Genomic DNA, 23,973 nt, shown 5'->3' on the forward strand with positions numbered 1-23,973 from the left:
ATGAAGTGAAGGAAGAAAGGGTAAACCTCCCCTTTTTTTAATATGTGCAAAGGAATTCATCAGATAATTAGACTCAGTGCAGGGATTCCAACAGGTATACAATACATGTGTATATAAATATGAAGAAGTGACAGAGCAAATGGATGAGAAAAGGGAGGGAAAGACAATAGAAACAGAAAATATAAGTGGAAGAAGGAGGATATAAAAGAGAGAAGTATAAGGATCAATTTGGGGAGCTATCCCTTTCCATGATGTACAGAAACCTGGGCTTGAACAGTCATCCATCTTCCACCTCATAGTGTAGTTGGTGCAAGCTAGGTCCTAGGCTGCTCCCTGACACCCATACTCACCTTCCAGTTCCTCCCTTTACTTATGTAAGTCATGCTTACCTTCCTGATACCCAACAGTATATCATATTCAGACATTTGCATTTGTTGCCACTGCCTGATGCATCTTGCTTCCTCGTCTTTTACATGGCTTATTCCCTGCTTTTGCCTATATAACCAGGACCTTCCTGGATAGGCCATCAGCCAAAGCACCCACATATCACTTTATTCCTCTTTAGCCTACAACTCTGTCTCCTTAGGTTCTCTTTTTCTCATGCAAAGCACATAGACCTATTTGAAAGTGCATAGCGTCTTTCTACTTACCTGTTTCTACTGGTCATCTCACTCCCTCAAAAGACTACAAGTTTCAAAAGGGCACCATCTCTCTTGCTAATTCCTGTATCTTGAGCATCTAATACAGTGTCGTACATATGACAAGCATTCAGTAAATATTTGAGAATGAATACATGAATAATCAGTCCATGAATAAATGTTAACTGAATAAATGAATCCTCATACCAAGAGCAGATGGATCATCCGCTCAAATCTAAACAGGCCACAAGTGTCCTGTGTTTATAGAGTAAATGTAAAGATACCAGTTACTCAAATTACAAAACTGTGAAAATGTTTCTTTAGTTTACCAAAGTTTCACATGAAAGCAGTAAAAAATGATAAACTTCTTAGAGCTTTTAGAAAATAAATCAATCCACTTTCGAAATGGTGATATGCAGACAACTTTTCTAGACTGTATTAATTTCTTGGAAATGAGTTACAGGTATGCATAAAGGCAGTTCTGCTTCTGATTTCTAATTCTAGTTTGTTTGCTGTATAGGCTAGGAGAGACTGGCTTATTAAAGCGCCTCGCAGAAGGCTATTTCAATGTGCTTATGTGCATACATTTACATTCTCTTTTAAACTTGTGAATAGATGCGTTTAAATGTGTTTGCGCTCCAGGAGAACCATTGGAAATGTTATTCAAGCTTGGTACTGACTTGCTCTGCAAATAGTCTACAATTTGGACAACAGGATTTAAGAAATCTGTGTTTCAACTTTTATGAGCATTGAAATGTTGATGATCGATGCTGAGGAGGCAGAAATCATCCTTACTCCATAGAGAAAGCTTTTTCTATAAAAGAAAAAAAAATTTCTTGAATGTTTCCAGCTTAAGATGACTGGACTTACACAGCCAGGGGGTATCTCAGTGCTTTATTCAGTTGGTTGTCAATGTTCCCATTTCCCTACTCAGTTGCTTCTTTAGTGCCAAAGAGCTTGTTTCTTTTAGAGCACAAGTAGGTCAAAAGGAATGCATTTATACTTATTGGTATCTCTGAGCTTTTTCTTGTTAGGAATATTCCAGAAAACTCCCTTTATTCTGATTGGCTGTTCCTTTAACCTCGGTCTAAATCCATGTCTGATTCCCTGCTATATAAAATATTGTTTGGGAAGAATATGGGAAGAAATGCAATGGGAAGAAATTAAATGTAACAACTGCAACGGACGCCCACCAAATACCCTTTAAATGTTTACATCTCAATCCTTGCAGCTGTTCTACAGACTAAGCATTGTTATGCCCATTTTATAGGTGAAGGCAAGAAAGCTCAGAATTAGTCAGTTTACTCAATGTCAAATATTTTGCTAATAAATGAATAATTATATGCAATTTAATTGCTCAGACTCTACAAGGGTTTATAATTAGGGAACTAATTTATATGAGGGGTGGTAAGGAGAGGTGAATGACAGCTTCCTTAAAGGTGTTCTTTTTTAAACTTATTCTTTCAGAATCATGAAGGGGTTTCATGTATTCACTTAACATTCTTGTTAAGCACAATTGAAATACATGCAGAGGAGTTAGGAAAAAATGGAGTAAGAGAATGTTCCATAGAAGAATTAAACCAATGCAAAAGGGATTTTGAGCATTTGGGGACCTAAAAAGGATCCTAAGACTGATGCTCAGTGAACTTTAGGGAAGGAAATGAACAGGTAACCCAGGGATTTGTTGAACAAAGAAGGAATTCTGACTTGTACTTCTGGCTCTGCACTCCAAAATTACTCCTGATGGTACTTGGGGGATGTACTCCTTTGCTGTATGCTGGGGATAATTTTTTTCCTGTAAGCACTGGTGATCTGACTGTGTTTGTGGACAGAGAACATTTTGGCTGGAATAAATAAGAAGAGTGGCCCCATGGAAATATTGGCAGTTAACTAGGAGAGAGGGGCTGATGGTTTGGGATAAGGCATAGATAGCAAAGAAAAAAATACATCTAAGTGTGTTTGGTAAATTGAACAAGACTTTATATTTTTATATAAAAAAGGTGGATGAAACAGGTGACAGAAAAGAATAGACAGGATCATTCTAAAGTGGCTGATTTACTTACTCAGTTGTACAGAATTGATGCTTATTATTGCCTAGAAGACAGGAGAATGACCTGGTATGTAAGTTTTAAAGCAGGTCGACTTGCTGTGAAAGATTTGACTGCCAGACTACTTGCAGTCCCTGTGCCCCTTCCTCTGATAGTCTGCTGAGTCACAAAGTTGAGTTGGCTGATATTTAGTTTAATAAAGAAAACACTCAACACTGAGCAGAAGAGCAGGGTCCTGGACCCTGCTGGCTTTGGACAGATATTTCCCTTTCTCCAACTACTTTGTGTCTAAGTTGAAAAGGTTTGTCCATAGACTTTTATCTCCCTTCTTCCCTCTAAAAGCTCATCATTATTACTGATTAAGATCACTATAGACAGATTTATTTTATTTTTCAAAATTATGTCTAAAGAGCACACTTTTATCAATCTGCTGTCAGTTGGAATCTCATCCTGAAATATAGGTGAAATAAGACATAGGGCAATAACAATAGCCAGAAAGCATAAGAAGGCATTCACATTGCCCTTTGTAAAGTTGGCCAGGTCCCCAAAGGTTGCCACACAGGACCTGTTTGTTTGTGGCATCTGGAGATTTTCTCCAGCTTATTTTTAGCTCCAGTACCCTACACCATAGCTCATGTCCATTGTGTTTTCTGCTCCTACTAGGGAAAGGCACAAAATTTCATAGCCAGGCAATGAGCTTGGAAATTGAGCTACCCATGTTTGAATTCTAATTATGGCACTTACTGTGGGCAAATCCTTTACCTCTGTGAAACCTTGGTTTCCATATCTATAAGAGGATAATCACACCTGTGCCTGCTGGAGAGAATTATTGTGAGCCATCATTCACCATGCCGGAAATATAGTAAATACTTGGTAAATGTTTTTCTTCTTCTTGTCCTCCTAGCCTCTCCCTCATACACATTATCATTCATTTTTTTTTAAACTGAAGAACCAAACATTTCAGAAACTATATCCCCTGACCTTTCCCTTCCCATGGAGCATCTTGTCTATAATTTGATCTTGCCACAGTATATTATTTCTTATGCTTGTTTGTCTCACTGCATTTCTCTGCAAAAGATATTTGGAAGCCAATAATTATTGATACTTCATCACTGTAGCTCACACTTCCAGAATTATGGTAGATGTTCAATAACATGTTAGTACAGTGCTAACCGGTACTGCTCCAAAGGATGTTTGAAGATGGAATCCCTCCAAAATTAATGAAGACAGAGGGGGAAAAAGCAGCTATCTCATGCCAATTTTTTTAAAAAGGGATTTTAGTATAGACTATGAAGGTAAAATAGAATAATTGTAGAATCCATTAAGTAACCCCAATTGCATTCATAGTACTCTGCAATGTGACATAGACTCATCACTGTATCTTTAATACAAACCACTCTTGATGGACTAAGACATGTTTATCAAAAGAAACATTTCCCATACGGATTTGCTGTCTGCAGCTCTCTCCTCTTTTAGTTTTGCTTACATCAGTGAAGGGGTGGAGGGTGCATCCCTACAGTCTAATTTCTTTAAGTCAGATGAGTCACAGAAACAAACATTGAATGCTGTGCTACAAAACAATCAATTGGAGAAAACCCTTTTGGATGTGGCAGATGCATCAAATAAAGAGCTCTCCTCCCACCACCCCTGGCTGGAAGTTTCTATGTTTACAAAATATTCTGGTCAAAGAAACAGAAATTTAACCAGACCATCACTTAAAAGGAGGTACAGTTTCAAAGCAGAAAGGCAGTTGGAAATAGCAGCATGTTCATTCCATCCCCTTCCTCTTACCCTTATTTCTCACACATATGCCCAATGTCCAGTAATTGCTTTTTATTGATACATATCTTTTACTTTCTTTTTGTTAGCAATGTAACTTCTAGAATACTTAGTTTATTTTATTTGGTCAGTGTCTGTCTTAAATAGCTTGTCAAGCATAGAAAACACCAGAAGCAGTAGTAGTAGCAGTATCCTAATCTGTTACTAGAAGGAAACTGTCTTCCTCATAGTATTGCTCCTTATCCTTACACTGATTATGTTAAAGAAGCTCCAATGCCTTGTTTATATAGCTAAGACATTGGGGAGTATTCCCATTCTGATATATCTTGGTGATTCTCAGGGGTTCAAATCCAGGCAGGTAGTCCGATGAGTTGATAACTGTGTAAACAGGACATTAAACATTTTATAATGCATCCATGTCTCGAAACCAAATAGTTGGAATCACATTCAACTCTGCCATGACTATCTTTGCATCTACGTTTTCCCCAAATTGACATAAGCTTTTCTCTTTAAAAATCCAGGAATTTTGAAGTCTTGGAAAATTTTCTGCTCCAGTGTCCTAACCACCAAAATAGTTTTCTGATGCTTCTTGCCTCTCAGTCTATATGTCCTGCCACCAGAGAAACACTATTTTTCCTCTATGTTCCTTGTACCATGTGCCAAATTCGGTACAGTATTTGACGTGTCACTTAAAACATTGTTTATTCCTCCTAAGCCTACATTTTTTTAAAGATAGAGCTGTTCTTCAGACATTTTTCTTCCCAGAATTTTTCACAGACCTTGTAAAATGGACCATATAAATGTCTTTGGGGTCATCCATGGAATGCTTATCCCCGTCAGGTACCAATTTAAGCAACTCACATGTGGACTCACTGAATTATCTTAATATACAATCAAATTCAGAATGCGTGTCACAGATCTTTTATGGCAGCAAAGAAAGAGACAGAGAGCTAGATAGAGAGAGAGAGTAGAGTGAGAACGAGGGATGAAATGAGACAGAAATATATAAACGCATATACACACATATATATGTACACACATATATAATTTCCCTTATAAATTCATGTCTGCCACACATCATAGATCAGGAGGTTTTACTTAAACAAATAGTAAATTTCAACAAAGAAAATTGCATTCTGTGTTAGATTCTTTAATCCTGGGCATAGCATTGATAGATCCTAGAAGACAAGTTGTATGGAGAGAGGACTTGAGGGTATCTAGATTGAAGAAGAGATGGAAGCTTCGGGGAAGGAAAGAGAACGATTAGTCTAAAGAAAAAGTTTTGGACATAAAATCTGCCACTAGATATTGTTCTCCTTAGGGGAGAGCACTTTGTTTCAGTACCATGTGTTTTGGACAAATATTTCTTTCAACAATTGTTCAAATTACTACTGCTACCTTTATAACTATGGCTGCTATTAATAGTTATATTAAGGATTCTCTTGGCAGGGTAGGTACTATTTAAAGCTACATATTTCCACTATTAGATGTTTTATAGTTTATATATAACCTGTCATTCAGCCTGTATAGCAGTGACGAAGGGTTGATATTAACTCCATATTTTAGTTAGAAGAAGCTGAGCTTTTAGCAAGTAAGCAATCTGTTCATGACTAGCTGGATAGTCATTCTCCAGCATTCACATTGTCTATAAACTGAAATTTTTATTGCATAGAGAATTGGGGAGCATAAAAGAGAAGAAATAAGTGAAGAGTAGAAGGGGAAAGAAGAAAACAGGAGAAGAAGAAATCATTAATAATCCTAGGCGAGGGACCGGAGAGATAGTATGGAGGTAAGGCGTTTGCCTTTCATGCAGAAGGACGGTGGTTTGAATCCTGGTATCCCAGTGCCTGCCAGAAGCGATTTCTGAGCATAGAGCCAGAAATAACCCCTGAGCGCTGCCGGGTTTGACCTCTCCCCTCCCCCCCCCAAAAAAAGATAATCCTAGGCTAAACCAGAGCAATAAAACAGTGGGTAGGGTGCTTGCCTTGAATGTACCACATAAGGTCTCCTTTGCATGTCAGGAATAATCCTTGAGTACAGAGCCAGATGTAAACCCCTGAATGTGACCCCAAAACCACCGAATGTGACCCCAAAACAATAATAACAACCTAAGGCTTAAGTCAGGTTTATTTCGGGGGGAAATGATACTCAGCTTCTGAAATGCTGTAAACTATATATAACTGACTGTTTATATTGTAACCATAAATGGCAGATTTGTTATTTTTTTTTCTTCCTCTGATCATTCCTTTTACTGGTTACTCAGCCTTCATTGGAGGGCTTAGATATAACACTTGCATGAGTACAGACTAATTTGTAAGTAGCTTTTGCACATATTTTCATAAAGGGAAATCAAGAATCAGTTAGGTTCAGTCATACAAACTGAACAGAAATTTGTTGATTAAAGATGGGGTGATGATTTGTGGCTTTCATCAGAACATTGAGAGTAAAAAAATTAAATCATTTTTCAAAACTTACCACAAAGCTCATACTCACATCTTTGATTTCTGAGATTTCTTCTCAAACTTCTGTAGATATTGTTCTGCATATCAAAATATTAGATTCTACATGATGTGATTTATTGTGCTACTATTATATATTTTTTCTCATCTGCTTTCCTTTCTCATGTATGGGCCACAAGGAGGTTATTACAGTGATTTTTACAGGGTAAACTAACTTTGAAAAACACACAAAGTCCTTCTAAGTTAGTGACATTTGACCTAAGCTTTACAAATTTGTTAATTCAGTCTTGTCTGAGTCTCAAAAATGATGAGAACATACTTTGTGTTTTTCTGAACACTTGAGTTATCTCACTATCAAATAAAGATATTCTGGATAAAGCAGATGCTTCTGAACTTAATGACTTGTAAGGCAGTGAAGGCAACTCTATTCAACAGAATAAACCCCTAAGAGTACTTTTGTATGTGTTTCAAAGAAATAAATAATATGGGCAATGGAGAGTGAGCAGCTAGAAATGTTCAAGTGGAGAAAAATTATTCGTAAATTTCCTGTTCAAAGACACCATAGTTTCAAGAGAGCTTTTTTTGCTTTAACTGAGCACATTGGTTTAGGAAAGAAAAATTAAGAATGAGCCTGCAAAGTAGTTCTAATTGTATCTTACTGGTGCATCACACAAACTCGAATGGTAGCACTGACTCAAAACCGGAAGGTGATTATGGAGAATAATGTTTCACAGGTTTTTATATATATAGATGCTACCTTTGTTTTTTCAAAAATGCCTTTAGTGAGGAGGTTTTCTGTTTGTTTGTTTGTTTGTTTGTTTTGGTACCATACCTGGTAGTGCTTAGGAATTACTCCAAGTTTAGTACTTAGAAATCATGCCTGGTAATGCTTAGGGGAGCAATTGAGATATCCAAAATCAAAGCTCGGTTGGCTGTCTGCAAGATAAGTGCCTTACCCACTTTACTATCTCTCCAACTCCAGCAAATTTTATTAAGTTTTCAAATCTCTTTAAGAAACTGGAGTTCTGGGGTGATGGTAGGCTATTTAAACGAGACTCAGCTAAGAATCTGAGTTGCTATTGGTGAAATGGAATATTTTCCTTCTAACTTATAAATTGAAAGGGCCTGATTAGTTATTGATCCAAAAACATTTGGGTTGCATACAATAGAATCATTATATCTTGGTTTTGAAATTGGGCACTGAATTAAACAAAAATTAAATACAAGCTAAATGGCAATAGTAGACTCTTGACATGTGTTTTCTATCTTTTGATGTAAAAATCCAACTTCTATCTACTAATTATAATAAACTAGACATGTTGAAGTTAGTAATGTTGAGAATTCTTCAACGTGGGGCCAGAGATATAGCACAGAGGTAAGGAGTTTGTCTTGCATGCAGCCGATCCAGGACGGACAGTGGTTTGAATCCTGGCATTCCATATGGTCCCCTGTGCCTGCCAGGAGTGATTTCTTTGAGCACAGAGCCAGGAGTAAATCCTGAGCACCATAGGATGTGAACACCCCAAAGACAAAACAAACAAAAAAAGAATTATTCAATGTAGGCTTACCTGAATATGTGTGCATATGTCTATGATGGAAATTACATGAAATAAATTCATTATAATTTAAGATTGAAGGATATTAACAGATGAGGAAGAGCTCAGGTTTACCCTCAAGGGGTAGTAGCCTCAGACTCATAGTCAGTATTCAGCTTGCTTAAAATGAGGAATAGGGGGCTGGAACATTAGCACAACTGTAGGGTGTTTGCCTTGCATGTGGCCAACCTATGATGGACCGGGTTTAGATTCCAGGCATCCCATATGGTCCCCAAGCCTGCCAGGAGCAATTCTGAGCACAGAGCCAGGAGTAACCCCTAAGCACTGCTGGGTGTGCCCCCCACCAAAAAAAAGAGGCATAAAATTTTTGGAAAAGAAATTATATTCTATTCTTGAAAAGAAATTTCTCACTGTCTGTGTTCTCAGAATTTTGGATTTTATAAGGTAGGGAATATAAGCCAAAGAAATATATATATATTCCAGATCTCCTTAATACAAGATATGATTTAATATATTTCTTGTAAGAAATCTATAGCTATTAAACTCTCTCCACACATTTCTAATGCTTGGTATTCTTTATCCTGTTGTTTTCCATGTGTCATTTATCACTATATTGTGTTGCATTCTTAAAGAGACACCTAAAGTTATTTTTTTTCAACTACTCTTTTATTATGACCTATAGCAATTAAAGCTTGAAATTAGAATTAAGGATTGTGCAATTTTGATGCAGGAGACCATATAGATGTATTAACATTGTGCTAAGGATTTTCTTTCCAGGCACAAAGTTGTCATTAGGAAATATAATACTCATTTTTTGCTTGATTAATTATAGCAAAAGCATAACAAAATATATATTGTGTGTTGGAGCATGCATCATTTGCAAAATTAAAGTCATGAATAAGCTGAGGTATGAATCCAAAACATTCTGTAAGAAACTTACAGAGTATGAAATTTATTTTTAAAATACTTCTGGTAAAGAGAATAATACACATAAAATATGAAGAAAAATATACCTGTGAAAATAGTTTATAATCTAAAATTAGCCAAGTTCCTCTCCCAGTTGCAAAAGTCTTTTGGTTTGTGTAGTTTCAGCTTAAGGTGTTTATAACTTTGAAAGATATTCTGATAGTCCCATTATGTACTAGACTAAATTACATATAATTTACAGTATAAACACAATAATCGTTATTTTTATTAGTTGCTAAGCTTCCAAATATGCTAAGAATTCATCATATTGATGTGATTTAACCATTTTTCCTCCAAATAGACAGTTCAATTTTTATGATTTTTTTCTTGGTGTGCAATATATATTCAGTGAGACACATAACTAAAAATTGCATGTTTTGGCAGAATTGTGCATTTATATTTAATCATAAAAGAAAGGATATTTTCATCACCCCAGAAGTAGATGTATTTTAGCTATAATATCTATCTGATGAAAATTTTTACTCAAAAATTAAATCATTTGTCCAGTGCCACATAGTAATAAATAACAAATCTGATAGTCAAACCCATTGTTCATGTTTTTGCCAAGGCACCCATAGCTTAGTTTCAACATCTGTGGATTTTCTTTTCTTTAGTTATATGTAATGATAGCTGATGGAGAAGATACAGATTGGAGGTTGAGTGCTGTAGCCTTGCAGAGTTTCTCCCCATGGCTTATCAAAGGTCTGATCATTAGAATAGTTTTGTAAAGACAAATATTGAAGTGTGAGTCTTTTAGTTTTATTTTTGGTCTATATTTCCAGAATTGCCAGGAGATGCTATGTAATACTGTGTGCTATTTAATAAACTAAGCAATTAATCAACTAAACACATATATGTGTATATTCAATAGCATACCACCTTCTTGTTTATCTTTACAAAATATATGTCATATTTTAAAATTCTATTTCTCCAGCTTTATTAAGATATATTGTCATATAACACTATGTAAGCTTGAAACAATTATATATTACAATGTTATTATCCCACTGTCAAGCCTCATGATTGCAATTGTGAGTGGTGAGAGCATATTTTTTACTCTCTAAATTTCAAGGGAATAATGGAATATTATTGACTATAATCAGCATGCCATACATTAAAGACCCAGAACTAATTCAGCTTAAAATAAGTTTTTATCATTTAACTACTTTTCTTTCACTTCCTCCTGGTAACTACAGTAAGTTCTGTGTTTTTTTCAGATCCCAAATGAAGGCACAGACAGAGAACCCTGTGCACTATTTATAGGAATGTAAATTGGTGCAGTCAATATGGAAACTGTGGGGAGATGCTTCAAAATTTTTTAAATAAAACTACCATATGATTCAATAATATAACTTCTAAGTATATATATATATATACATATACATATATATGTATTACACATACACAAAGGAAATGACAGTAAGATACTGAAAAGATATTTTCTTCCTATGTTCCCTGAAGCATTATTCATGTCAGACACAATATGCAGACTATGTTCTAAGATGTTTTGCCCTTGTCTCTGCCATTGAAACAATTTTGTCCTTAGGTTCTTGCAAGAGACAAAGGAATTACTGAAAAGTGATGCACTGGCTCTTAAATATTTTCTAAATCTATTTGCCAGAGTGCAGCAGATGCCTTCTTGGAAGGGAGCTGAGAAATATGAGGGAGACATAGGTAGAGAGAGCAGAGTGAATGTCTTTGCATACATTATGAGTCAAGAATCTTTTTTCTTTCTAAGTTTCTTTCTCAGGGAGTTTGGTGGGTATGGAGTGACGTACATTTAACCTCCTGTTTTTCCCAGCAAGCAATACCCTTCTCTGGACAGCACCACTACAACATAGATAATTTTTCCTTGTATTTTCTTTGTTAAGTTCATGAAAAATATGAAGTTATTATATTGATGATGGCCCTCCTATTGCCTTTGGTGGCTGCCCTTGTATTATATTTTAGTTAGTTTTACTTAACTTGGCTCTATCCGGAATAAAGAATAACATTGGTTTGCATTTGATCTTAAACTTGTATATGGATGCCAATTTAATACCAGCAGATACTTGGCAGACAAAAGCATCAGGTTTGAGTCAGTAGTGGCTATGGAATCAGATCAAAGGGTTGTGATTCCTAATCCAATTGTCTTAATTTATTAGTTAGATGGGTTTTGTAAGAATCTTGACCTCTCTAACCTAATTTCCTCCTAAGTAAAGGGGCATAGTTATAGTTTCTACCTCATGGGACTTTCATAAGTATCAAAACTGGTAATCCACCTAAGTGCTTAGCACAAGGTCTGACATATGAAGAATAGCCATATTATAATCAACTCTTATAATGGGGGTATCTTTAAGGCTGCTGATATGCCAATATCTAATATAAAAAAATTCCTCTGTACTGTCTCACCTAGAGAAATGGATTTCACTATTATAGTGCTGACAGAGAAACCTTTTTCCCAACTCCAGAATTAATCAATTTCCATTCATTTTCCCCATGTTCTTGTAAAGCTGTCGCCAACCATATCTTTCAGTTTTAAATGATGGTTTTATAAAGTTAAAATGAAATTAGCAAAATAGTATTCCACTGTCAACAGAAGTTTATTAGTTTATTCGCTATTAAAGGGTGTTGAACAATAAAACACATTTCTCCTACTTGAGACCACATAAAACTGCACGTTATCTAACAACAGGAGGATGGTAAATCATACAATGTAAACTTTCTTCCCCGGAATGGCAAATGAGCTATTTTCAACATTCTGTTGTGACACCGTTTTTTTAGATTGTGTCAGCACACCTCTTATCAATTTACCTTCTCACAAGCTGCCTGTGTCTCCTCTAAGAAAGCGTATTGAGATCTTTTCCCCAGGATTGTCTAAATACATCTCTGAATGTCCAGGTTTAATTGTCCTTTAAAAGGTGCTTTCTTGCTAAAACACAAAAATCCGCAGACCCTACCACACTCAGATATTCACAATATATAGGCTCATCAGTAAAAATGACCATACCCGGCAGACATTCCTAGACTTTAGCCAGGAAGATCTGTTTATCTCTGTTCAACTGATGACTTACAAAACTAATTCTATGATGAAAAATTTATTTTCACCAAAAAGGGGTGTTTCAACGGATGATCTATTTGGCAAACTCTCAGGCAGGATTGATGACAGTTGAAGCCATGAGACTTGGTCTGCTTCTCTGTTTCAGAAAGAAAATAATAAAGGAACTATTTCTTGGTCTGATCTGATTTCAGGAAGCTGATAGGGACTATAAGCACTAACTATAATCTATTTGACATGGTTGAGACCAGAGAGAGGATTGTGAGGTTTCTGTCACAGGTACCACACCATTGAAATTGCCACAAACATTCTCAGTTAATCAAGATACAGAAAGTTTTGATGCAGTAGTTTCAACATAAAAAAATAAATGCAAACAAGACAAACAGCGGCACATTTTAAATAGAAATAGGATCACTATTGCTGTTTGTTCTTTTGCTCTGACTCTAATTTTGTTCTCTACAATATGGTGACTGCTGCATTTCTTAAAATTGTGACATTTTTTTCCACCCAGAATTTTTGCATCAATTTAAAGATAATATTTGCAAGGTAATATCTAAACAGTTTGGGCGTTGATTTCTGGTTTTGCTTGAGGCTCTTAAATTTTGTGTCCAAGGCAAGTGCCTCTCACCTCTTGCTTCCAACTCTGCTCCTTCTTACTTGCCCCCAAAATGAGGAGGATGGAAGTTAAAGTTGATATTTGGCATCTTCTAACATTCTTCACAAAGTCAAAATGAATAAGTGAGGGCTCTTCCTTATATACTTGACATTATTCACATAAGCCAAAAGGTGGGAGCAACCCATGTATTCATCTACTAGTAAGTGAACAAGAAAATTTAATACAGAAATACAAGGGAAAATTAATCAGTCATAAAATAAAGGAAATGCTGAGATGTGCTATAATATGCTGTAATATGCCTGCATCTGAGGACACTTAACTAAACAAAATACATCAAACACAAAAGGATAATCACTGAGTGGTTTCATTGGCGAGCAATAAGGAGTATGTATGGTCAATCTCAGAAATAGGAAGTTAGAACAGTATTTCTAGACAGAGGCAAATGGAATTGATTGCTATTTGGGGGGATTTGGTTCATGCCCAGCTGTGCTCAAGACTTGTTCCTGACTCTGTTCTCAGGGATCAACTCTGGCAAGGTTCAGGATACCATAAGCTGTGCTGGGGATTAAACCTAAGTTGTCTGTGTGCAAGCTAAGCAATCACTTTGCCCACTCTACCACTGGTTTAATTTCTTAATGGGCAGAGAGTTTCAATTTTGCAAGACATTAGGAGTTCAGGAGACTGATTACAAAAGATGTTGCATATATGTAACATTAACGATCTGCATACTTAAAAATAATCAAGACAACACATTTTAATATACTGTGTCTGAACATTTAAAAAAAACTGAAAATCTTCTCTATTAGTCCTTGGGCAAAACCCAGTGGTTCTAGTGGACTTAATGCTGTGAGAGTTCTCACTTGGCTACATGCTTGCAGAACATGGGTTCTTGCCCTCTGTGCATCTGGCCATTGACAAGGGTAGAGGGGACTTTCTTTCTGTCAGACATGCCAGAATTCAACCAGAACCTTATACACAGAAGAAAAGTCCTCTACCTCCTGAGATACATAGATGATTAAAGCAAACATTTAAAAAAATTTAGCTTTGGGTCCCACCCAGAAATATTTAAGGATTACTCCTGGTTCTGCACTCAGGGATCACTTGTGGTGTGCTTGGGGCATCATATGGGATGATGGGGATCAAACCTGTGTGCAAAGCAAGCTATATCTTCTCTCCATACCCCTGAATTGAACATTGTTTCAAGAAGAAATGATCACAATTTTGATAAGAAAAATGGCAAAAATTAAAAACCCAAAAATACAAGAACAAAAGTAGAACTTAAGAGTTAGAGATAAGACATGTGGGATACATGTTCCTAGAGACAAGTCTCAGGAACAAAAGCACTTGCCTTGTAAATTTGAGGTTGCAATTTCAATCCCTATTGATATTTGCATGCCTCATGTGTGATTGTTCCAATGATCTCTGATCTCTGTACCACATGATACTGATCTCCAGCACTGTGAGCATTTTCTAGCCCCATCAGATGTGTGTAAACCCCACACATAAACCCTCAAAATAACCCCCTGATGTATACTACAACCAGAATTTGCTTAAGCTGCACAGGCAAGTAGTGTGTGACTTGCAGTCATCCGACAACCATGACACTAAAGGACAGTGGCTACAATCAGAGTGTCAGAAATGAGAGGAGAGAGAAAACAGAGCTTGGGCAAATAGTTCTATGGCTTTTGCCATTCAAAATGAAGCTGAAAAATAATGATACAGGAGTATGTCTATTCAAGTTCAGATGTCTTTTCTGATTCCTCTTTGGCTACTTTCTAAGGTAAAAAAGTCTCTAAATGTAAGATATATTTTGATTAGTGATCCTGTCTGTTAATGGACACCTTCACGGCACTGACGGACTGGCCAGACTGTACAGCACATTTTGGATGCTTTTATAGAAAAGCTAAGACTTATTTTTCTAATAACTCTTTCATCTGTAGCATCTAGTTTTTCCATTAGGAAAACTAAAATAGCTTGTGGAATTGCTTTTTGTCCTTCTACAATAACAGACTCTGCAGTGAGCTAGTCTCTTTGGGATATATGTAGAATACAATATGGATACTGTGAGAAAATATCCTTTCTCTTCACACCCTTTGACAAAATGACACTTTTTTTTTGACATCTCCATGTTTCCAGGTCAGTACCTATTTTCCTGTGTGTGAAAAGAAAAGATATCATTTCTTTGAGAGCAAATACATCTGTAAATAATTTCAATATGTATTGGAGAGCCTGATTGTCGTAAGAGCCTAAGAAAGTATGATATTTGGTTTGATGGTTTGTTTTGTACTTTGATTCTCCTGGTAATACCAGATTCTCTGATTTTGTAGTTGGTTGATGTGACTCACCTACATGGGTTAGATGAAGCTGTGTTAAATGTTCTCCACATGCTAGTATCTTCCAAATAGAGATTCTTTGTTTTCTTAGAAGCTTCATATCTTTGGATGGTTGGTTTGAGCTCTATCCTCTGTCCATTTTGACTGTGGGACTCATATTAATAAAGTATTTGTTATTTTGACAATGAGGACAGAAAAAAAGGTACAATGGTCTAAGGTTCTGCTCAGAGGTGGCAAGTTACTTAGCATAATAACATGACTACTCCATTTTAACATGCTTATAACCTTCATTTAGGGAATGTTCCTGCAAGTATAGTAACAACAAATAAAAGTAGTTGGCAAACACTAGAGTAATCTACAGCTATTTGAAGAATGAGAAAGAGATTTCATACCTCTACAATTTTTCAGAACTTTCTATACTATTTTTATTTATTCTTGATTATAATCTTTTGAGATTCATGTTGTTTATCATACATTGGGACTGTGGGTATGGGCGTGTTGGAAGAGTATATATGATGATTTGGTGGGTAGATGAAGGCATTGGACCATACCTGGCTATGCCCAGGACTTACTTCTGGCAGTGCTTAGAGAACCAAGTGTGATTCTGGTCATCAAACCAGTGTCAGTCATTTGCAAGGTCATAACCTCTGTACTGTCTCTCCTGACCCATTTTTCTGTTGTTTTCTTATAGGTGAAGAAGCTGTATCCAGGTTGACTAATGTCACAGAATTCGTTTGTGCTTGGCCTATTATTTTCACCTATATTAAACTAGCTAAAAGTTTGTACATCCCAAGATTACATATTGACTTTCACATTTATGTATGGACAATGTAAGTTCTATTACCCTAGTACAGACCAGTTTACCAACAATGCAACTCCATGTGAATATTTGTATTAATTGCTAGACAGGTAGAAAGCACAGCATATATAAATAGAAATTATTAAACATTGGAAGAAAAATCCTTTAAAATGTCAAATATATGGGGCCAAAATGATAGCTCAGTAGTAGGGTGTTTGTCTTGCACAGGACTGACCCAAGATGAACCTGGGCTTGATTTTCAGCATCCCATATGTCCCCCCAAGTCAGGAGCAATTTCTGAGCACATAACCAGAGTATCCCTTGACTGTCACTGGGTGTGGATCCAAAACAAACCAAAAAAAAAGTCAGATTTATTGTAGCTCACACATTTTTATATTTAAAAATGTCATCTGATCCTCCAGGATTACCAAAATAATAATAAACATATCTCCTTATGAAAAATACTCTAAATACAATATGTATTTTGAGCACTGGTAATACTGTATTTTTGCTTTGGTTTTGAACACCTGATGGTGTTCAGGGCTTACTTCTGGCTCTGGAATCAGGGAACAATATGTATTAATAGGGATCAAACCCATATCAGCAGTGTGCAAAACAAGTGGCCTATCTATTGTACTTTATCTCAGACCCTTGGAATACTATTTAAGCATGTATTTCTACACCTGGCTAGGAATGGAGAATTAGTAAAAATAAGTTCATAATTTATGAGGAAAAGACATGGCATTAGCTATTAACATAAAATGTTAAACATAATGTCACAGACTACCAAGGCAATCCAGTTTCTACTTTGGGGAAAAACTTTGTTGACTGTATTTAAAATTTCATTAAGAGAGCTTATTACCTAAATCCCCTATTTTTGTGATCTCAAGGTCATTATTTGAAATGTTAAAAAGTAGTTGTTACACATTTTTATCATCTTGTTAATGATAGAACTGCAGACAAAATTAAAAATAATCTAAATGTCCAGTAAGGGGCATAAGGATCAATAAGATCTGATTTATCTATTTGTGTAAAGTTCATCCTACTATCAACAATTTTCATTTGTTTAAAGTTTAAAATAATATGTGAAAATGATATGACTTTCATGTTCAGTGAAACAATTTACACAAAGAATGAAATATATCTGTACTCTAAAAAATGGATAAAAAAAAAACAAAAGTATGTATACATGTAGAAAAAACTAAAAGAACATATACCCAAATACTATGTTCTTGAATGTTGTTAGTTTTTGTATGACTCTAGAGATTTTTCCAAAAACTATACATTATAGGGGGCTGGAGAGATATCCCACCAGAAGAGGGTTTGCCTTGCATGCAGCTGATTCAAACAGACGGTGGTTCAAATCTCAGCATCCCATATGGTCCCCCAAGCCTGCCAGGAGCGATTTCTGAAAGCAGAGCCAGGAGTAACCTCTGAGCGCTGCTGGGTGTGACCCAGAAAAACAAAACAAAAAAATTTTTTTAAAACTATACATTATAAACATTATAAACTACACATTATAAACATAATTGTGGACTTTGTGGTGAATATAATTAATAAGACTGCACAAGGAACTGATGAGCAGCTAAGAAGAAAATATATAATGTTAGGTAATAAAAATAATTTTTGAGGAAAAAACTGTAAAAGATATGGGATTCTGTATTACATGTGGTCATGAAAGGCTTCTTTCAAAAGATGAGTTATGAAACTGGAGATTATCATTCAGACACAGAGATGCAAAGGCAGTGATGGTATTTGGAGTCTTCAGAAAAAAGCAAGAAATCTGACTTGAAAGAAGAGAAAAGGAGAAAAAAGATAGGCAAGGAAGCCAAACAGAAGTGATTGATGAAAAGAAAAATCTTGTGTGTCAGTTTGGTAGACAAATTTTAGGATTCTTGATTTTTGTTTTTTTTTTTTCCTTGTTGTTTTGTCTGTTTTATTTTTTTTTTTTTTTTTTTTTGTGGTTTTTGGGTCACACCCGGCAGTGCTCAGGGGTTATTCCTGGCTCCAGGCTCAGAAATTGCTCCTGGCAGGCACGGGAGGACCATATATGGGACGCCGGGATTCAAACCGATGACCTCCTGCATGAGAGGCAAACGCCTTACCTCCATGCTATCTCTCCGGCCCCTGTCTGTTTTATTTTTAACTGAGATAAAAAGCTACTCAAAGATGCCAAGTCAAAGTGTGGCACAATCTGTATGGTCATTCTGGCAGTGGTGAGGAGAGCATTGTGTGCAGGAAAGACAAGCTGAGTTGAAAAAGGTAAAATATCCTATTAATAACACAGATTTTTGGACAGCAGAAGGAAAACAGAAATGTTTGGGTTTGAAAAATTTCAGAGACACTGTGATAAGGTTTTCTTAGAGTTGGAAAGAGATGCAGAAGAGAAGACTGTATCAGAAAACTAGGGTGTTTGTTGAGAAAATGGAAAAACTGGTCCAAAAAAAGCTGTCATTTACTGGGAAGAGATTATAGAGATTATTTAACTATGTTTTGGGGAAGAAATCAGGAATTTGTTTTTGTTTTTTGATAGGTTTGTTTTGATGAAATCAGATGCACTCCAAAGCTTTTAGAGATCACAGAGATGAATTGGGGTACAGTGATAGCTTTTGATGAAATAAGAAATATTACAATGTTTTATATGATGATGAGAATGATATACTATATAGGGGAGCTTGATGATGCCTGAATGAAAGAAGGTATCCAAGAGATATGCCCAAGAGACATAGGTAGGCTATGAGGTAGGTTAGAGAAGGTCCAGCACACACCAGAGAAGTTGGCCTTGAAAGCAAGGTGAACTGACTCATTGTAACAGGAGCAGAAACATACCTTTATGGATAATTGCAAAAATTTTGGTATACTTAGTAGATGACACAGGTGAATTTTCTGATGCAGCTTCTATTTTTCTCAGTGAATCAAGAAAAATGGTGTATTCTTCCCCCTAGTCACATAGTTATAAATCTTAGATTCTTTGAATCCCAGATTCCAGCTTGCATGTCTTCTATGACCCCAGATTGGTGCCATGTAAGTTTCTTCAATGTGAAAACTAAAACTTATCTATGTTTCCCAAATACTTAATTAATATTGATATTCTGAAGAAGGGTCATAGTTTAATATCCAAATCTGTATTAGGCTCCATTTTCTTGACCAAAGGCATGTACTGAATTTTTCTACATATACAGTAGTAATCCCTTAGCTGATCTCTTGAGCCTCAAGATCTATAATTTAAAAATAATAAAGTAACTAATAAAAATAATAAATACAAATAACTAAATAGTATAGAAAGATGACAAGATTAGAATTAGTAGCCCATGTATGTAAATTAGTAAATTAAAGTTCAGCAAGAAGGGGCCAGAGCGATGGAGCAAGGGGTAAGGCATCTGCCTTGCACACGCTGGACCGTGGTTTGATCCCCAGCGTCCCATATGGCCCCCCAAGTCAGGAGGATTTCTGAGTGCATAGCCAGGAGTAACCCCTGAGCATTACCGGGTGTGGGCCCCTCCAAAAAATAACAAAAATATAAAGTCCAGCAAAAAACGTAATTGACATTGCACACCAAGAGTGGCTCAGAGGGCAGACAAGTAGGTGAAAGGAAGTCATCAATCATGTAAATTATTGCTTAGTAAGATGTTGATTGCAAATTTTCTAAAACTGGTTTAATGATACTACTGCTATGTTGGATCCATGTACATTAATTCAGTGAGTCAACATCTTTCCTTCACTTGTGCTTCTCTAAATAGGCTGCTGTGAGGTACATCATTTAGAGTTTGTCAACCATTCCATTGACAAGATAAATTAACCTACCTTATACCAAGAAGCTCTAGTGGGTTAGTATTACTAGAAACGTAGCCATTTAGATGAAAATATAAACAGCTTCATGGTGAGCAAAGAAAAAGAGGGATTATTTCTCATGACCAAATGGAATGACTGGAAATTTAACAAATTTGACTATTCCAAAGTCTTGTGCAATTGTGTTTGAAAACATTGCATTTATAGTTTTCTCCTCTCCCTTCTTTTTCTCCTCTTTTATGTCATTTTTTCCCCTGACCTTTTTTTCCCTTCCCTTATCTCTTGCTTTTCTTTCCCTCTCTATTATAGACATTTTCTTTAAGTGTTCCAACAGATTATGGCAACCAAACTTAATTTCTTATATAATTCCTTAAATTGTCCCATAAAACTCATTATAAAAAACTGAAGTCCATTAGCCTGGGACTTAGCTCAAGGTTATGTATGTATGCATGCACAAGGTCCTAGGTTTGATCTCTGTACACAGCCAGGTGTAGCCCTAGAGGTTTCTAAACACCTCATAGTGGTCCTGCTACATTCCCTAGCATCACTAGACCAGAGTATTGCCATATCATTAGGTCTGAGCATTAAATTATCCAGCTTTGTTGTCTGATTACCACTAAAAAAAGCCCCCCACAGTCTCTTGAGCACTGATTTGAAGACCTCTTTTCTCTCAAAAGCAGTCCTGAGTGGGCCAGAGCAGTGGTGCAAGCTGTAAGGCATCTGCTTTGCCTGTGCTAGCATAGGACAGATCAAAGTTTGATTCCCCTGGGGTCACATATGTTCCACCAAGCCAAGAGTGATTTCTGAGCTCACAACCAGGAGTTACCTCTTGATAGTCACCGAGTATGGCCCCTAAAACAAACAAACAAAAAAAACCTGTTCTGAGCACATTAAAAGAACAACTCTTTCTCAGAATTTCATGGATTTTGGTTGAAACTAGTTTATCAAATTATTAAAGTATTTAACAACAGAAAAGAAAAGTTCCTGACATCACAAAAAAAGAAAGAAAGAAAAAAAAAAAACCCCTGGGATATGGCAATGAGCCAGTGGTTGTTCCCATGACAATATGCTTCAAGAGTGGAGAAACCCTGAATCTCTTAGAGCACGGGAATTTCCTTCCTTCCCCAATACTTGCTGTGCCTATACAAAAAAAAAAAAAAAAAAAAAAGGTGGGGTAACACAAACCCTGCCACTGCAGCACTATTTCTGGTGTTGTTTTGTTTTATTTTTTGTTTGTTTTTGATATTATTTTCCTTCTCCTTTTTCTTCCACTTTTTTCTTTCTTTTCCACTTTTGTGGATATTATTCGTTAATTTTTTTTTTAGTAGTTGATACCAAATTTTTTCTCCTCTTTTCCTTAACCTTTTTACCTCCAATACAATAGCATAATTTGAATCATTCAGCCTCATAAATTGAGGGTGGAAAAGAATGTACCAGGACCAGTCATATGAACATGTAGTGTAAGTAAAAAAATGACCTTGGGGCCGGGGAGATAGCATGGAGGTAAAGCATTTGCCTTTCATGCAGGAGGTCATTGGTTCAAATCCTGGTGTCCCATATGGTCCCCTGTGCCTGCCAGGAGCAATTTCTGAGCCTGGAGCCAGGAATAACCTCTGAGCACTGCCGGGTGTGACCCAAAAACCACAAAAAAAAAAAAATGACCAGACTGGAACACCAAACAAAATAGATACCCAACCTATAACAAGCTGTAAAGCGTAGACCATTTGCACTAGGATTCTGAGGGGTAAATGAGGAAGATGTGGGAGACATGCTGGGAACAAGAGTGGAGGGAGGATAACATTGGTGGTGGGAATGCCTTTCATTCATTGTCACTATGTATCATAAATAATTCTGTGTAATGAACTTCAGTCACAATAAAAAATTATTAAAGGAATTAATGTACTACTATGAATTTATAAAATTTAATCAATTTTGTAGAGATCAGAGATTTTATCAACTCTGTTTATCTAATGATGATCTTACATCAGTGAGATAAAGACATTAAAATTTAAGACCAAGTAACAACTAAGTAACTATTGAGGGATAATCACAATAGGTGTCATTTGTATAAACCATTGTCTTATTGTCTTAAAATACACATTAAACTCTATCTAATGGGAAATTCCTCACCCTGCAACTTCTTAACACTGATAATGTATTTATGTATTTGCAATAGCAAACCCTTTGAGTCACTTTATTTTGAAGCCTTCCTAGACTGCCATCTATAAAACAGCTCTCCTAACTTTTTAACCACCTAAACTTATTGCACTTATTGGTTTATTTTTCTCAATAGCACACTACGGCACCAGGCAAACAATCTATATATGTGTAGATTTATCACCCTACCCAATAGAAAGAAATTACGCTGTATTTTTTCTATTTTGTGCTTTAGTATATTTTAAATATATAAACCAGAATTTCTCAGGAGCTAGATGGCCCCTAGTGGTCCCCATGAATATTCCAAGAGTGTCACAAATAAAATCCTATCAGTGGGGGATACAATATGAAATTAAGCTACTATTTGGTAGGGTAGTGGGGCTATAGGGAGGAAACAAGGTCAGAAGAAGGTCTCAGTGAGTAGATGCTTTAAAATTTTGAATCTAGACTATTATAGAGTTAGTAGTAGACAGTATGTTCAAAACAAATGAATAAATTGCAGCATCATATTTCAAGATGCTCTCCTTCTTTAGAGAGTGGCATGCAAATCAACCAACAACCAGCCCATAAGCTATCCACTCATTCTACATGTGGGTTTCACCAACTAATATCATGAGACTTAAGAACAGCATACAGATGTCCCTTGAAAATCTGTTCCTGCTCTCCTACCTCAGCCTGGTATCTTTAGGAGTGCTTCTTAAACTCTCTGATCCCATTTTTCCATCATTGAAATGAAAATACTTAGATTGCCTCAATGAGTTTTAAAAAGAAAGTAGATGATTTTTGTAAAACTCTTCTGATAGTTCATGACATAGATAAGTGTTCTATTAATGTAGATAGATATAGAGGAGCACGGAGAGGTAGAGAGAAGGAAAAGACAGAGATTCAAGGGGAACACCAATGAGTTCTGCATAATAAGCTCAGGAAAAGTAAGAGGAAATGCATATTTATCATTTCCAAAAATGTGAGTGTACGAAAGTCTTTAGTTGCTTAAAAATCTTAAATATAGAGAGACATTTCATGTTTTTGCCTTACCACTAATCATTGAGTGATGTTAAAATTGTAGTTATTGGTGTAGGAACAGAAATACTTCTGAAGTGTCAAAGTCCTGGATAGAAGGATGTACCATAAGTACATTTTGGTTTATTTTCTACTACAGTATAACTCTGCTATTATAGGCTAGAGGGCAAAGGGAAAAAAGGAGAGAAGTTTCAATGTTTTTAATCTAATCTTAAATATAGCCTAAGTAAAAATACTTAAGTTACCTGTGTCATCATATATGAAGACAATTTTTATATTAACATCTAATCTCCTTTGAAGGCTTCTCTTTTGCTTTCAGGGTAGAGAATATGATTTCTATAGCTAAAGTGTATATGTATAATATATAGACTATAAGATTATAATTACACCAAAAAGTGCCAAAAGCTATTAGAGTTTAAAACTATAAATGTCCATGGTAATTTGTTTTTTGCAAATAATACACAACTTGTGTCAGGGGAAGAAAAAAAAACACGCTCATTATTTCACTTAATAGCAATTATCTAGAAAATGTCGCCATTCTTATTATTCTGTATTAGTTCTACTTGTGTTCCTGTTAAATGGATGAAAGCTGATTTTAAAGGTGACATTTGGGCTATATCCTTAAAAAAAATCTGACTTACCAGTCTGTAAAGACATTCCTTGGCTCATGTTTTCATTTAGGCAACTTTGCAACTTTAATATTATTTAAAATTAAATTTGTTCTTTGGTTCGTTACAATTCTTAGCAAGTTAATAAGTTTATAAATCATATTTAAC

This window comes from Suncus etruscus, chromosome 14 (genome assembly GCF_024139225.1).
Source record: "Suncus etruscus isolate mSunEtr1 chromosome 14, mSunEtr1.pri.cur, whole genome shotgun sequence".
Taxonomy (NCBI): domain Eukaryota; kingdom Metazoa; phylum Chordata; class Mammalia; order Eulipotyphla; family Soricidae; genus Suncus; species Suncus etruscus.